Source organism: Ostrinia nubilalis, chromosome 13, assembly GCF_963855985.1.
Source record: "Ostrinia nubilalis chromosome 13, ilOstNubi1.1, whole genome shotgun sequence".
Lineage (NCBI taxonomy): Eukaryota > Metazoa > Arthropoda > Insecta > Lepidoptera > Crambidae > Ostrinia > Ostrinia nubilalis.
In genome coordinates, this window is record NC_087100.1 from 10,575,312 (window position 1) to 10,592,496 (window position 17,185).

The 17,185-nt window shown below is 35.5% G+C and overlaps 1 protein-coding gene and 1 long non-coding RNA gene across 2 annotated transcripts in view; one reads left to right on the forward strand and one right to left on the reverse strand.

Annotated features, from left to right (window-relative positions):
* The window catches only part of LOC135077654 (rab11 family-interacting protein 4), a 92,952-nt gene that overhangs the window by 2,710 nt on the left and 73,057 nt on the right, over positions 1 to 17,185 (forward strand). The gene's annotated exons all lie outside the window — the stretch shown is intronic.
* On the reverse strand, positions 8,462 to 9,634 carry LOC135077195 (uncharacterized). Its single transcript, XR_010258421.1, has 2 exons — positions 9,212 to 9,634; positions 8,462 to 8,638 (listed from the first exon to the last, which is right to left on the reverse strand). It is a non-coding gene; the product is annotated as an uncharacterized LOC135077195 (long non-coding RNA).

The following is a 17,185-nucleotide window of genomic DNA, read 5'->3' on the forward strand; positions in this document are numbered from 1 at the left end:
TTTTACTTACAAGAGAAAGAAAACAAATGATAACGATTATTTTCCAGTTGAAAGGCCTCAAATAGAACCCAAGATCCCTTTTATCTTAACAATTTTTAGAGTAAATTCTGCTATTCAAACACCTAACATAGCTCGCTAGCTATGTTTACAGTAAAAACGTAACGTAAGTAATTAAATTAAGCCATGACCACTGATAAGGCTCTTATCAACAGTGTAGCAAAGAAACTGTGCAGTATACGCTTTTCAATCGTTTCCTATTTCATCACGCCACAAACTAGAAATAAGAAATTTTGTAATGTGACTAGGTATGATACAACTTTTAACATAAAGCTCGGTGGAAATACCTAGTATTCGTTTTAAAATAACTTAATAACTTCTAACCAATTTTTCCTGCGTGAAAACTACGTTCGGGGTATTGGTGGGACTGTGTACCACCAGTAGCAAAAAAACAGGTACAGTACCATCATCATCATCATCATAATCTCAACCATAGGACAGTATACAGATTTTGAAATACACAGCTGTTAATTACAGATACATATTTACAGTAAGAAAACAACCTTAAATAATACTAATTCGAAAACAGTCCGAGAAAAAGTGGATTCAATAATAATTCTTTATTCAAAAGATGCTTTCTTTCTCATAATCCGTTTAGTCAAAACATCATTTGAATCGGAGAAAAACATGTTTGAAAACATACTCACAGAGAATCATCTTGATCGAAAACATCGCATCTCGGCCGCGTGTTTACAAAACACCCACTCGGTTAGTAAACTTGCAGGCGAGAGTGGTCGACCACGCGTGCCCCTTGCGTGCGCGCACATGTGCCCACTGTGCACGGGAAATTAATTCTTAATAAGTATGTGTAATAATATCGATTATTATGAAATTATTATAGTTAATAATGCAGGAAATGTCACGCTATTTGAATTGATTGAATTCTTGAATTGAAGCACCACAATGATAGAGAGTTTTCACTGAACGTTATTTTTAGAGAAAAACTTATGCATTGCAAATTAAATTGATGCATTTTCTTCAACACAAATCAAACGACATAAGAATGACAGATGATAGACAATCTTAGACAGAAGACATTTGTCATCGTTTTGCTGAAAGAAGTATTTAAAAACGTTGCTGCTTAGGCACACAAGTATTTTGCCAGAACATAGAGTCAGCGTTATAGAAAACTTTATAAAATTACATCAACTTTTACGGAAATTAGGTACATGTAAGTAATAAAAGGAACATGTTGAAATGTTCATAAATTAAAAGTGCTGAGTAAGCCGTGTCATGTTTTGTGGTTTACATTATCTAATCACTAATGCATTACGAGTAAATTATTGCACTAGGTATTAAGAACACGAACACCTAATTGAATAGACACAAGGTCATCGAGCGTGCATCGATAATTAATTATAAATTAGCGAATATGCAGCTCTGGTTGTTACAAAACCACCCATTGTTTGGAGCTTGCATTAGGCCCGGATTCCACCAAGACAGAGCGGTGCGGAGCGAAGCAGTTTTTCGGGTAACTAATCAGATTCCATTATTTGCATTTACTCCGCTCCGCTTCCGTAGAAATGGATCAAGCGGATTAGAAGTTGATTCCACATCAGCTAGACAGTTTTGAAAGTTCCAACCTGCCAGACAGTATTTTTAGAATAGCTGCCAAAGCCACGATGACCCAAACTTCATGATTCACCAACATTCTATCCTATATTGGGAGCATACGCTGACAAACTTTCAGCTTTTATAAAATGACGTAGGTCTGGCGTTCACCAGCTCTTAGTCAGATAGCAATAGACTAACAGTTGACAGCTACGCACAGCTCACACATCTCCTCTCGTCTCCGCACCGCTCCGCTCTTCTCCGCTCCGCTTTGGTGGAAATAGCCTGCTAGCTTCTCCGCACCGCCCCGCCTTGGTGGAAACCGAGCCTTACCCGATGCGATGGCACTGTTAGTTGTTACCCAACCGCGGCGAAAAAACGTTGTGAAATTATATCGGACACAGCCTTACCGGCTAGTGAAAGTCGCAGTTCCGTGCTAAGTAAGTAATTATTCACAATTCAACACAATTCAACACAAGCTGACGTAGAGCTGATGTGTTTACGAAGGTAGCAGGAGAGTAAAAGCTATAGGAAAACCATAAGTAGATCCGGTAATCCGATTTATGATAAAGTTAAAGGTGATGCGATTAAAGTTTTAAGATATTATTCAAACAGCAGGAATTTACTGGATACTCGGCTTCTTGCCTTCTTGCCTTCTTGCCTTGTTTAATAACCTGTTTGATATCTGTGCAGTGTGAAAGCAAAAAACTTCAAAATAATGATCACTGTAACCCAGAGAGGGTAGTAGTCAGTATCAAAACCATCTAAGAAGTCTTCAAAGAATATTTACTGAATCGTAACCAAGAAATGCAATATTTAATTGCCTGATGATTTTTTTGCCTGTTTTTGTTGAAATTAATTGGAACAGATCGATGTCCAAATGAAATTGCAATATTTATAGCACATCATTCTGATTCAACCCGCTTAAAAGTTTATTGAACTGCAGTCTATAAATAAAATGAAAAAAGAACTATTTTCTATCTATACTATCCAGCCCGCATTACTATTCATTGCAGCATTGCTTTGTCTTTGTGGCCATGTTTCAGTAATAAGAGTTTATTTATCGAGAAACACATTAAATTTAAATCAACTACGCTCAAACGGCCATAAACAATACAATATGCACTTTACGGTGGCATAAATAAATACTTCCTTCCTACTTTTTATTTCTTCCACGGCGTTAAATATCCAATTAACTGACGTAATTATGTCGTTGACATTCGCCATCGTTAGTCTATAGCCATGGGTTCCCTGGGGATCACCTCTTTCCCACGTCTGGAAGGAAGCCTCACAAAAACAGCGAACTTCCTCCGAGACAGTTGAATAGTGTCGTTACATTTACGAAGGCGTAACCGTGGCAAAAAATATCCGACGATGAAACGAAGTCTATCAATAGATAGTCACTTGTTTTTTTTAAATGTCTGCGTTTATTTCTGTGACGTCAAGTTGTAATCGAAAGAACACCAACAAACTTTTTTAATTTTTTTTATTATAATGTCGCTGACGATGTTAGTCTAATAGATGCTTCTAAACATTTGTAGTTAGTAACCTTAATACCTGTGATAGCTTTGTATCTTATCAGACACTTATGACGGCATGTAAAGTTTAACATCAGGGTTGTTACCTAGTGTGACCTTTTGTTAACATCCACGGCGTTAACAACGAAGAACATTCGAAGCCACCTCCTACCTATTAATAACTTTTATATTACTTACATTGACGCAAAATCTTAAAGTGCGTCATCATTACAACTTAGCCTTTGTTGAAATCATTCAGCCTTGGAATATGCACAGTTATCCGTTAATATTCTATGTATACGTAGAAAAGAAGATACCTAACGGATAACTTTCACTGTAGGTACAGAATAGGTACAGAATCCTTTATATTCTAACAGATCTCTTGATCGGTTACTAAAAAACCAGTGAAACCATTTTCGTTATAATTCGTAACCGAAATGTCCGAAATCAAGCACATCCCTAACATTATATCGGGGATGTCGCGGTACGATGATCACGTATGAATATTGTGCATGTTTAACAATAACATTGGCTGGATAATTGAATGATTGTTTCAAAATTCCCGGATTTTCCCATGCTTATTCCCATGAAAATTCCTAAGGTTTATAATAAGAGGGCATTAGCTTTTGGCTTCGTCTATTTATTAAAGAAATGTTCACATTACGCTCTACATTAACTCATCAGTCACTGACTTCTACGTGTAGCGCCTAACTCGGTCAGTACATGAGGTATGAGAGCGGGACGGGAGGGGTGACATTGACATATGATGACGTGACAGATCATACAAATCAGTGGGTCTAGACAAAGTGCAAATTATAATCGCAAACCAGTCGATAAGTGGTCGAAAAGCCCCTTTTTTGTATGGAGTTTTGACGGATTCGATTTTCGATTCGATCAAAAAGTGCGTTTGGTCTAGGGGGGCTGAAGCATACCTAAAGTCTCACTTACGTTTGACTTGTCAAAAACACTGGCACTGAGTTAAGTATGTGCTAGTTTTACTGAAAAAAAAAATTTCTACATCATGTGGAAGGTGAAAATATGTACTTTCATGCAATGGTCAATTAGACGATCGCCTGTCTAACGGCTGTGGATTTGTAATCGCGTTGAAGAAAATATTTGTTACTTAATACATAGTTAGTTAAATTGTTTTAGGAAATGTTTTATGTGCGCTTTTAGATTTAAAACAGCAAAAAGTTTACAATGCTGTTCATAGATTATTCCGCAGTGAATCAGTGAATGGATAAACATCGCATCTGCAACCAGAAATGAAGCAATGGTTTAACAATGTTATGTTATGGCGGGAATAATGATTTAATTATCCGATGTTATGATTGATAATATGGAGAGAATGGTGTAATTTGTATAATGACATAAAAAATAGAAAACAAAGCGCCTAACGAGGGTAAGAAACCATTTGTAACAACTAACTTATGATACATTAAAGTTATTTCACTCCAAGACTTGAGAATGTGATTGTCGTCTACCATCACATAATATTGATCATTTAACCAAATAAGTACCAGGCTTTATGATACGCCATAGGCGACTGACATAGCTATACATTTGACCAACGCGGCTTAACATACTCTACCGTACTAAATTCCCACCTCTCTTTCCCACCGCTGCAACTCCTGTGTATCCAGGAACTACAGCTTGACCGTCAATATAAACCCAACCAGTGAAGGTCAAGTTTGTCCCAGGGGAAAGTTAAACTGTCATTGAACCCGTCAACGAAATTAATCAGAAGAACATAAGAGATTTCCCTCCTCCAGTGGAAAGCAGATGACAGGAGACAAAACAAAGGATTTTATGAAAAGATATACACCACGGACAGGCAGTCTACCAATTATTAGGACCTATCTTGTGAGCTATTAGCTACCTGCCAATAAAGCACGGCAATTGTTCGTTGTCGCGACAAGATCAGTGTAATAAATTCGGTGTAATAACTAGTACGCTACATAGCACCTCAAGAAAAGAACTAGGTATACTTTCTCGATATTTCATCATTTATACGCGTCAATTCTACAAGCTAGACCAATCAATCAAGACTAATTAAATTAAAACAAAATTACTGTTACTTATACTTGTTGGTGTTTAAAAACTGACAGGGACAATGTTAACGTATCGTAAAAGTTAATTGGTAAAGAAAATGACAACAATAAATTACATCTTTATTTATTAAATAAATAGAATAAAATTTTTAATTAATACCTAATCAGTTCAAATTAGGTATGAAATGTTACCTCACAATCAATTGTTCAATTGTTTAATTGAAGTAGACAATTGATAATTATGACAGTTATAAGTTGAGAAAATTGCGAACTTAATATTCTGTCTTTGAGCTTTTAACTACCTAAGTGAAACTCATAGCTAAATGTCTTAACTAAGACTACCAATTCCCAACAGTGCGGTTTAAGCTTACCCATTATGTCCTACCTACACTTTGTATACTCGGCTAATGACTGACTAATCGCCTAGAAATATCGGACCATTTTGAGCCCAGCTTTCGAGCGAGCTTTCACTGCATATTGTCATCCCTACGCTGCGCCGGCGCAAGAGCTTTCTCGCGTGACTCACTTTTTATCGCCTATTGTACATACCTCAGCCATTGCAGGGCCCAGCTAAGGGCTAGTCACAAAATAAAGCTGGAGCTAGGATACCAAGGTTTCTTTTAAAAGTCCCTTGAATATTGGTATTTCATGATATTTATTACCGACTGAAATGTTTCATTTGTCCGATTATCTTTACTTTTAAATAATGTCAAGAGTATCGATTGTGACTTTTCATAATCATATTTTTTTTTTTTGGCTTTCGCGGTTTGCGTTTAGCCACAACGGTGTGGGACATAATCATATTTGACTCAATGTAATGATTATTTGATTGATGAGTCCAAGGCCTAGAGCGGTCCAGACTAAGTAATTTCAAAAAACCTGAAAAAATATGTTGCGGGCTATCTTCTTTACCCATCTTCATTGCTTCAAGGATAAATAAAAATGGTGCTGCGATAAATTCTCGCATTTAATTAAGTACTTACTTATTTCTCATTTAAAATTCAATAAGATTCTGCAGTGGAATTGTGTAAAGCAATCGTAATCATTTGACAGTTCATAACGTACGATTATTCTGTCAAACGCTTTGTTTAACTGACTTTATCGTACGTTATGAACTGTCAAATGATTACGATTGCTTTACACAATTCCACCTCAGCTCCGAAGCCCCCTCTGTTCGTTTGTCACACAGTCGTAAAGTTCACATAGCTTTGTCTCACTACTTCTTTGTCTTATGTTATTCATGATTGTAAACTGAAGATTCACATTTCCCTTTATTGCAGTTACGGAGAGAATATCAGAAGAAACTTCATTGTTTGAAGTTATCTAAGTGTGTGACAAAATTTTAAGTTATGCAAGACATGTTGTAGACACACTACTAAAAATAACTATCGAATAAGGCATTACGACGTAAGTAGTTGTAGTAAACATTGTAGTCAAGTTGAAAATAATGTAACTACCTACTTAGGTACTATTCATTTTCAGTGGTAGGTAAATTATTGGATTGCCTAATATTTATAATTATCACAATATACTAATACTCGATATAAGGTGACTTTTTATCGAAACGATAAACACATGTTGAAATGTAATCCTTTGTAAAAAGGGGTGTAGCAATGTTTCAGATTGCATCTAACATGTCATCCACACCCTACTTTACCAAACAATTCAATTCAATATTTTGTTGAAAGTACCTAAAACAACCAAGGTCTAGCTCCCTAAACTACGTTCTAGTAGTGACAAAAGCTTCTTCGTAGCAAAAATGTACAAAGTATGTGTTTCGACTCTACTTAGAAATCTTTGACGTCATAAAGCTGACTCTACTCAAGGTTCTATTATGCAAACACACGTCCCGTGGGTGTATACTATCCACCAACGTGTTTCGAGTAGGTACCTACACTCCGAACGTTTTCGACATAATTATGATCCACCACGTGTAACTGACCAATTATCGAGTGATCGCTAATAGAATTAAAATCACTTCATGGGGTTTGACACGATTAACACGTCATATTTAAAAGTTGTCCTTTGTAAAATGGGGCAATGTTTCACTTAAAGTCAACAACACCCTGCTTTACTAAATAATTCCATTATATTTAGTTAAAAGTACAACTGACCCACATCAACCTAAAGCTCTATGTTTTTAGTAATAAAAGCTACTTTGCAACAGAATGCGTAAGTCAGATGTACCTACTAAGATAGAAGTATTTGACGTCATAAAGCTGACTCTACTCAAGGTTCTATGCAAACACACGTCCAGTCCACCAACGTGTTTCGAGCACCCTCCAAACGTTTTCGCCACATGATCCATCACGTGTAACTGACCAATAAGTATTAAAGTGGGGAATTATCGAGTGATCGCTAATAGAATTACGACCGCTTTAGCGTTTATCGAGTTATCCGACAAGCCGATAAGTTTCACGTGTTTTAAGAATAAAAGCGGTAGGCTTATTGTAATTTGCATAGAGCCTCGTGATCCTTTGAAGCCTTATTGAATTCCTGTAAAGTATTATTTCAGTTTAGAATATTGGCTTATTTAAGTACTCCATCTAAGAGTAAATATAAACTGCAACTGTGAGTAGAATACCAGCAATAAAACCTATTTTGTAGTTAAAATAAGCAACAATGAAAAAACTAGTCAGAACAATAAGTTCGCGACTGCTCGTCAATATTAAAACATGCTGACTAAATATAGATAAAATAAGCATCAAATAGCAGACTGTTTAAATGTCGGGGGTCGTAATAACCCCCCTTGCGATGCACCGCAAATGTTCGATACCTGTCCGAGTGGGCCGCCTACGTCCGCACTCCGCTGCAAGCCGTCATTAGTTTGCGGGTAGTACAGTTAGATAGGGATCGATTGTAAGGGACAACAACTTAAAATAGCCATCGAAATACAACAACAATCAGTCATTCTAGTTTTAAGTATAAAACACTCTAAAACATCATTCTATTAATGAGGGGACAAACGGGATTGTAGTTAGGTTATGCATGATAGTTCCCTTAGTGATTATCATCTTAAATTTGATTTATTCACATTACCTCCTTACAACGCTTTATTCTCTCGGAGGATAGAGCAATGAAAGTTCGGCACTTTGATATTAAAGTTTAGGTCCATGAACATGTCTGCCTTGAAGGCCACCAAAACTGTTAACTAAAGACAATTTGGTAGATGCTTAACAATCCGTAAATTAAATTATTAGTACCAACTTTTACCATGTGAATGATATTAAAATGATAGAAACTGTCACGTTTTAATTAATTAGGGGATAAATAAAACTGACAAAATATGAGGAAAACAAACTAAGAATTTATTTAAGCTATCTCAGGGTAGGGTCTGGTCTTAGATCCGCAGCCGTGACACTTTACACACTCCTTACTCCCCTCGGGCTTCCAGTCCCAGTTAAGGTTGTGCTTCCGAGTGCGCCTCCAGGTCTTCGCCATCCAAGAACCCGCAGGGTGATCCTGTCAAATTGTACATACACTAGTTAGTTACTAGTTGCACGAGTAAATCCAGGGGCTGCCACTAGCGCGTTGATTGATTGATGATCATGAATCATGAGATGAGGGAGCAAGCGAAGCCGGGTAACACTACTGCGACTACGGGAGTATAATTCTATTCATTACGTTAATCTGAGTGAAACGGCATTTACAATAATGATTTTGTATAGCAGAAGCGGGGTACAATTTAGCTAGTGGCAATACTACCCTTTTTTTTCTATAATGGACAATATTACAAATAACAACTAGGTAAATTTTCACTATTCTAAGCACATCGATATCTTTGCCTAAATAACAAAATGTACGAAGGTAACATACGCATTAATGCATAATTCTATTACTCCTAATAAATAATTATTCATTTTTATCATTACATAAACTTTGTATGAGATTAACATGCATTATTAAAACAAGTTAACTCCAAGACACGTATTAACTAGATTATGTTAAATTAATTTATTGTTACCTTCGTACGCAGACTATCATTAATGTTCTTAAATCTAAATAGTACATAAGCTAGAAAAATGCACAACTTACCCAATACGGGAAAATATTTGTTTCACTTCACTTATTATTTATTTTGAAGTGCAAGTATTTTACAAATACAAAATAATGATTTCTATCAGTATCAATCAAGTAAGTAAACTGACACGAAAATATTGTGCGGCGCGCAGAGCGTACGCACATTAGGCCGTATCAAAAGGTTGAGAGCTAATGGTCGCCGTTCGCGTTCTATTGAATCTTCGGCTCGCGCCTAGACATGGCCGCCCGGCGCTCGCGCTTGGACCGGTTACCCGCGCGCAGAAAATATTAATCACTACATAGAAACCGAACTGCGTTGTCAGTTTGTTTATTTAGTTAGTGTTAAGTTTTTATTCATTTTTATTTATATTTATAGTTTTAAGTTTTTATTTATAAAGCATTTGTATTTAATAATAGTAGGTTAAGATTCATTATAATAATTGTGTAGTATAATATGTAAATAATAAATAAGTTAAGTTTATGTGGATTGTATACGTTACAAAACTTTCTTAATTTGTTTTGTTTTATAATCTCCCTGTTATTCTCCTACATTACTATGGTTGCCTAAAACCGATTTACGGTGAAGTCACCCCATACTCGGTACCATAACTACCATAGATTGTCATTTGTCGCCCCTCTATGATACTGTTACCGTAAGTTGCGGTCAGCAGTAGCGGTGTGTCCATTATGTAACCGGTCATGCTTTCTAGAAGTCACTAAATGCGTGTACGCACTGAATAAACAATGAAAAGTATCTTAGGATAACTTGCTTTGTTCTTGGACAATTATTATTAACCAGTAGAGTTAAGTTACTTTATGCCTAGGTATAGACTATTATAGGATTATGGTGTATCTCAAACTATTGTGTATTCAAAGTGTACTACAGACGAAACCAGTTTCTAGATCAGCTATTATGATTTCATCTGTTGTTCTTTAAGATGTTTTATGCGAGTACCTACTTTGAAACCAATCGGTAAGTGATTGTTACTTACTGCCGATTTATTCAGTCAACCAAAATGAAGTTCACATCTTCTGACTGAATAATTTACATTAAATAATTAGGAAAATCAACGTAAGACATTATTAAGAACAAAATATCTTATCATTTTAGTGGCTTACACTCCGCCATCACCTGTACAATTACTTAACATCATCCTTAAAGATTAGCAGGAAATGACTCTATAATTAGCTAATTAGTTACGGTTTTGTCATTTAAAGAACCGAAGAACCCGTTTCATACGCAACAGTTGAGTTCTTGTTAGCCATACATGGTATTTGGTACGTTTTTGGAACTCGAATGTACTACAATAGTCGATAAAATCTTAAGCCAATGAAAATGAATTCAAACCTTTCTTTTCTTGGTAACAATCACGTAATTACCCCGCAGTATACAAGGTTATATAAAACTTTCAAGTATATCTTCAGCACCTGCGCCAACACCATTGTTCTTCGTTGTTTACGCAGATTGTTTGTCGACCGTCGCCAGCGCATTCCATCCTACAATGTCGATGAAGTCATTCTTTATTGTTGACTTCTGCACTCGTGATGTAGGTAGAAAGAATCGTTTGTTATCTTCCAAAAATAAAATGTCACTAACTCTACTCAATGAGTAGCTGTAACTTTTCACTGTGCGTCATACTTACGGCTTACGTGGTTTAATATTGACAAGGATGCTTCCAATTTATATTTATGTGGCAAAATGAAAACTGAACGCCTCCGTAGTCCAGTTAGATGGAGTAAGAGACATCTCAACTCAAATGTCCTAGAATTTATTGCTAGATGAAGCTAATATACTAATAGATAGGTAGGTATTAAGGTAACTAACTATTCGAATTTAATTGAATTTATTATGAAGGCACATACCAATTAAATAATATCAAATCAAGTGATCGTCATTGATTTGCAAGACCTTAATGTACAGTATTAATTCTTAGAAAAAACCAGTGCTTTTTACATTACATAAAGCTGTATCACGATTAGACAATCCTCGGAAACATCGTATCCTGTTATTACGCTAACCTTGAACGTTAAAAGGTGAACTAATTCGTAAATTAATTTTCATTAGTCGGCTAATTAATACGCACTGATACTATTACTGCCACTGACATAATTGCTACACAAATTCACTGAATTTTTCAATTTATTAATATGAATTAGCGAAAAAGCAAGTTTCGTAAGTCGGGCATGTATCGTAGTATGAAACTAAATTATTTACTTGTATATGAATATTTTTGCATGGTTTGTAACATCGAGTTGATATCAAATTAAACTTAGCTGTAACATATTTCATATACGTACCTACTCTATCATAAAATAAAAAGTAAACAAAAAAATAAGAATAGAAATTGCAATCAATAATTACTCTTTTAAAACTCAAAACACTTTTACAATGAGCAATAAAATGCCTACTACATAAAATTATTAAAGCTAAAAATAATAATTATTAAAGCTGTTAGCCAAAAAAGAAAACTACACCGATTTTTGTTAAGATTTATGAAGTATCATTTACACAAACAATAATACAAATGATATTTTTTGTTTGGAATTTTGCGTTGGTTTGTTCATTGTTTCACAGTTTTGGCATTAATCCAACTACGGCATCCGCTTATGAAGCCAGATTGGCAAATGGACATATTACAAAAAGCCACCATATTAAAATAGAAAAAAATACTATAATAAAGACATAATACTTAAGTTGGCTATCTAGAGGCGAATCTAAAATTGAAGTGACTTGCGATTGCAGTGCGTTAGTATCACCCGCAGACTACTTCAAGAAGTTAAAATTAGATAACTTGATGATAAACTTTGATAGTCCATGATCTGACAAGATTTAGATACTTAGATCTTCAAAAACAACAAGCCCATAAGTTGACACAAAACTCTTACAGAATGATCCGTAAAACATAAGCAAAATCAATCAAAACCTGCAATTACTTTAGAAGTAGCTGTACATCTCAATTGTCTGTCAAACGCGACTCTCCCGTGCTCCCGTAGTCATAGGCACATTAAGGGAAACTCATGACGTCAATAGCTCGCGAAAATTCTAAATTGAAACTAACTCAGTTTTCAGGGCTACAAAAGCTTTTCCTAAAGTATTTGTGTCATAGAATTATTGGTTATTAGTGTCAAATATCCAATTGGAAACAAATCGAAACACAATGATAACATATTTATAGCTAGGTCATATTGATTAGACACCAGTTAGAATAGTCGTGACCACAATCCAAGCTGTGTCACGCACACGGTCGGCCTCTGAAATGTACTCGTAATAAATACGGAGTTGTAAAATCTATTACCACCAGTCAACAATCTATTTCAGTTGTGACGTGAAAGTAACAAGAATCAATTAAGTTTTAATATAATACCAATGCCAAACTGATACCTTGTTATTAAAGTCAGGCTAATGCTATAATTGAAAAATATGAAACAAAATAATTACAAATACAAGTTTACGTAAACAGACAACGGCACACCAAGCTAAACACTGTAGGGACTTATGTAATTATAAATAACTGTGATTTTGCAACAAAATTACCTATCTGATATGCTATCATACTACAAACCCGTATGTACATTAGACGCTACATTACAGAGCACGCTTGCGTATTTTTCCGAATTACAATTAAACTACAATCTACATTCACCGACGTTCCGATTGCAATAATTATGTTAATGAAAAACTAACGTGCGCATTGCGTGCCACTTGTAAGCGTGGAAACCCAGGCAAAAAACTAGTCTGTCAACACAAAGTGATCACACATTGACAATGAACTGAGAACCTTGATCTAGCACGTATATGCTGGTTGAACGTGCCAAGTAAAGATATAGGTAGGTACACAGGTAGGTATGACGAAGTGCCAAGTCGGATGATAGACATCTTCAGCCGTTTTAAAGCAAGAAGGTCGGGTGGTTAATACCTATTTGCTAGTCTAAGCTACAAATTCTAAGCTGATTATTGATGTAGATAAGACGCAAACATACAACTTTATTTGCACCTTCCGCCAGATCATCACTTTCTATCTATAGGATGATATGCATGTAGAGCTTCTTTGTTGATGTTAAAAAAGCGTTAATTTCTTTTTAACACAATTTTCGGTTAAAACCCCAAATTAAATAGGTAAAACTAAAGTGCAAAAGTAATAAAATCAAGGTTTCGATTTCAAAAGTCGTATTACACCAATTCCACTTCGTTAGGTACAAATCCCGTAGCAGTGATACGACCACATACGCATGTAACGTTGCAATTTGCATCCTAGGAAATCATGAGTTTCTAATTCATGCCATGCGGGTAGTAGCGGTGCCAAGTACCATTTGATCGAACAAAACGTACTATAAACAGGAACTTCATAGTTTTCTGCGACTAGGATAATGGTGACCGGTCTCATGTCCAGACAATCTTTACTTGACGTGACTTGAATGTGATAGTCCTAACTTCTAACTTCTTCTAAAAATATAGAAAACTTGGTTTGATCTGAAATTTGTTGAATTCAGTTCCAATATTAACCTACCTACAAAATACAGAATCAGTCAAATTCAAATACATAGTTTATTCAGTACATAGGCCCTTTTCAGGGCACTTAAACACGTCCCAAAATATAGTTTGCCCTACCACCTCTTCGGGGCAATATAAAATAATATGGGCTGATGGTGCTGAGAAGTGGCGGACTCAGTCATTAAGTATCATCATGACGTCTTATGACGCCTTGACAATAACGTGAGAATGGATCCAGTGACTTCATATACATGATCTATTACGCCTACGTCATACATGTAAGTCCAAATTACAAAATAAGGGGTTGGAAGACCTACTTTACCACTTTTTGGCAACACCAGCTAGGCGTGGAATGTAAGTGGAATGGAACAGGCTGTTCCGGTCGCCCTAGAAAGCGGAATCGATCGTGGGTCGACGGCCGAAGGCAACCTTAAAACCTTATGTGGAACAAGGTGATTCGGAATTGTGCTAAGAAATTTACCAAAAGCGTAATGGTTTATTTGAATGAGTTGGATTTGGTAACTAGGCTTTTAGGGCAGTGCTATATTTAGGAAGGTTACACCTATTCTAAGTTGCTGATCAAAACTCAAGCTGCTTCTTGATGTGATATCTATGTGGTTTGTAATGAAGCGAGTTTGTGAAGATGCCCATTCACGCGTTCAATTTAGGTACTCCTTTCCTTGAAGGTATTACTCTCTTATGCTTAACATTACCATGCTTATGACGTAGCAAAGCGCTTAGTGCGCCAATGAGAATGTCAACCACATAAATGTGGTATCATCCCACAATAAATGGGAGATGGAAGTCACCTAATGGTGTAAGTGATACTTATATGAAGCACTCTCCGAAGAGGTGTCTATAAAAACTGACAGACACGCAATTTTATTACAGTTTAGAACAAAAAATTTTCATAATTGTTCAATGCTAATGAGTTTCAACTAAAAACTAAAATCAATGCAGTATCCTTTACAACGTGTTTTAATAGAAAAACCGCATGATATGAATATGACTATGAGTCATCCTGATTGATGATAAGTACACTATAGTCACTATACAATACCGCCCATGAAATCGACACCATCAAAGGCGTTGCCAATGCATTGCCAGACCTATGCGATAGTTATATGTGATGCACCTTTACAATTTAATACTTACTTAGTATTTATAATTACTAAGTTAGTAATTCAAAATATTTTTACAAATAAGACCGATGTTTGTGAGAAATACTGTTAGTCGATCCAAAGTTATTTAAGACTGTCCTTATATGCTTCAAACTATCTTTAATACTATTCCGAAGGTTCTAGAGTCACACAATAAAAATGTCTAACAAACTATTATAATTAACATTTCTGTGAAAGAGCGTAATAAAGCGTTATTGTTCCAACAGTAGGTAGGAGGTACATTATGAATGACTAATGTAGGTACACAGATTATGTAAATAGCCACACGTGCCTTTTCCGAGTATTACGAGCAATGTAGCCTACATTTTTGTATATCATATGGACATAGTGAAATAAAAGTAGTAAATCGTTTTGAAAATATCAACGCTCTGCTAAATCAATTAATGTGCTTTTACTACGACATCACACAAGTCACACACCACTCCCTGCAAACTGCAACAACTGAAGTCGCAACTCGCTTTTGACTTTATGAAATTCAAAGTATTCATACCATGTAGCTGCCACAGCTTTGAAGCTCATATTGCTTTTCTGATAACTCCATTGGTTCAAGCCTGAAACCAGGACAAATTTTTGACATTGAGTATCTACTATTAACATTTATATTGACATCTTACATTGATAATATTGGAATTTATTGAAATGTTTAATAATTAATTAATTTAATATTTGCATGTCAGAAATGACTAATTGTGAGACCTAACCATTAACTGTATCCATCTCCTGTACCACATTTATAGCAAATAAATGATGATTCTGATTCTGATTCTGATTCAAAGATAACTAATTTAAATTGAAGTAGGTAAACATAATGTAACAGCTTGAATACGAGTGGCATATTTACGGCACTTGAGCAGGAGACAATTTTTGTGTTAAGTTGTTTTACTGTACACTTTTACTGTGTCATAGATAGACTCGCTTACTGCAACAGAACTCCAAATAACGTAATTTTATTAACTTGACGTCATGCACGAGCTAGCAAAAACAAACTCTCTTTCACAAAAGTGAAATGGTAGAGAGCATTTTAGAAATTAATGTGCTATTAACAAGGGCTAATGATAATGATTGCTACTAAAATGCAGAAATATACAAAGTTTTAGAAATATGCTGACATTATTAACAGAAAAACACTTGATGAAATTTTTAAGAAAGTGAATAGATAGTTGATTTAAATTATTCACTTTATGAAATGTAAATTACCTATTTGGAAAAATATATTTATTTCGTTATCACGGAAATTAAACAGTTTTTAAGGTTATAATTAGCTTAACTAGAGCTTTCATTAAAAAGTTTAATTTTAATTTAAAAGATTTTAATGTAACGTCACTGAATATAATATACCTACCTAGGTATTTCCAAGAGTTCTATATCATGTACGTTATAATGCTTACAGTAACGTCTAGATGCCTTTAGAATCGCAGAGAAAGTCGGAGAAACGCATTATGCATTTCCTTCTACGAATCACACATTTTCTGAATTCGTAGCAAATGACATTCCTTTTACGTTCCGCAGTACTTATTATTATTCTGTGGTTCCGCGTTCGAATACTGCAAGACTAGTGACGTCATAGAGCAGGAATCGGTCTGCTAATAGCCTAGTATGTTGACTGACTAGTTTTTCTACGGAAAGTAAGAATTAGCAATAGGTTGCTGTATGAATAGACTAGCAATTATTTTCTCAGCGTACGAGGATCAACGGAAACCATGAATTAAGCGAAGACCAAGATTATACTGATAGGATATCAGATTATAGTGGAGATCGGAGATAACCTACAATTTTATTCGTACAACCTCAGAACAGCACGCTTGTCAAGATATTTTCCTGTTGCTAACAAGATATAAGTCCTAATTTAACGCTAATTTAAAACATCCTCCTTATTTGGTTAGAGCAAAGTTCAAAACTATAAAAAATAAGTTCTTTTGTTTATTACAGCAAGTAGAGTTTTAAAGTTTTATTTTTCATGTACACGTAAACTCTTGCAAAAGTTGTTTCCTCTCGTAACAAACTGGAAATACACCCTGAACTGAGAAAAGTGTGAAAAAGTATTCTCAAGATCTAGAGCTGACGCTAAGTGTAGAGAGACTAATGGGTAACAAACATTACCACCGAGACCAGTTTATTCAGCAGATTTCAGTTAGATAATCCATATTACCCTAATCACCACACATTCGCACGTGATAAATTATCCCAGCCACGTTCAAAGCCTTCAATAACACCGCAAATGGGTTCTGTCGTCAAAGCATCGTTCGAAGCCCAAGCGTTAAAATTAGCCAGCCGCTTAGACTATCCGACGCCGGCCAATTATAGATCGCATTAATA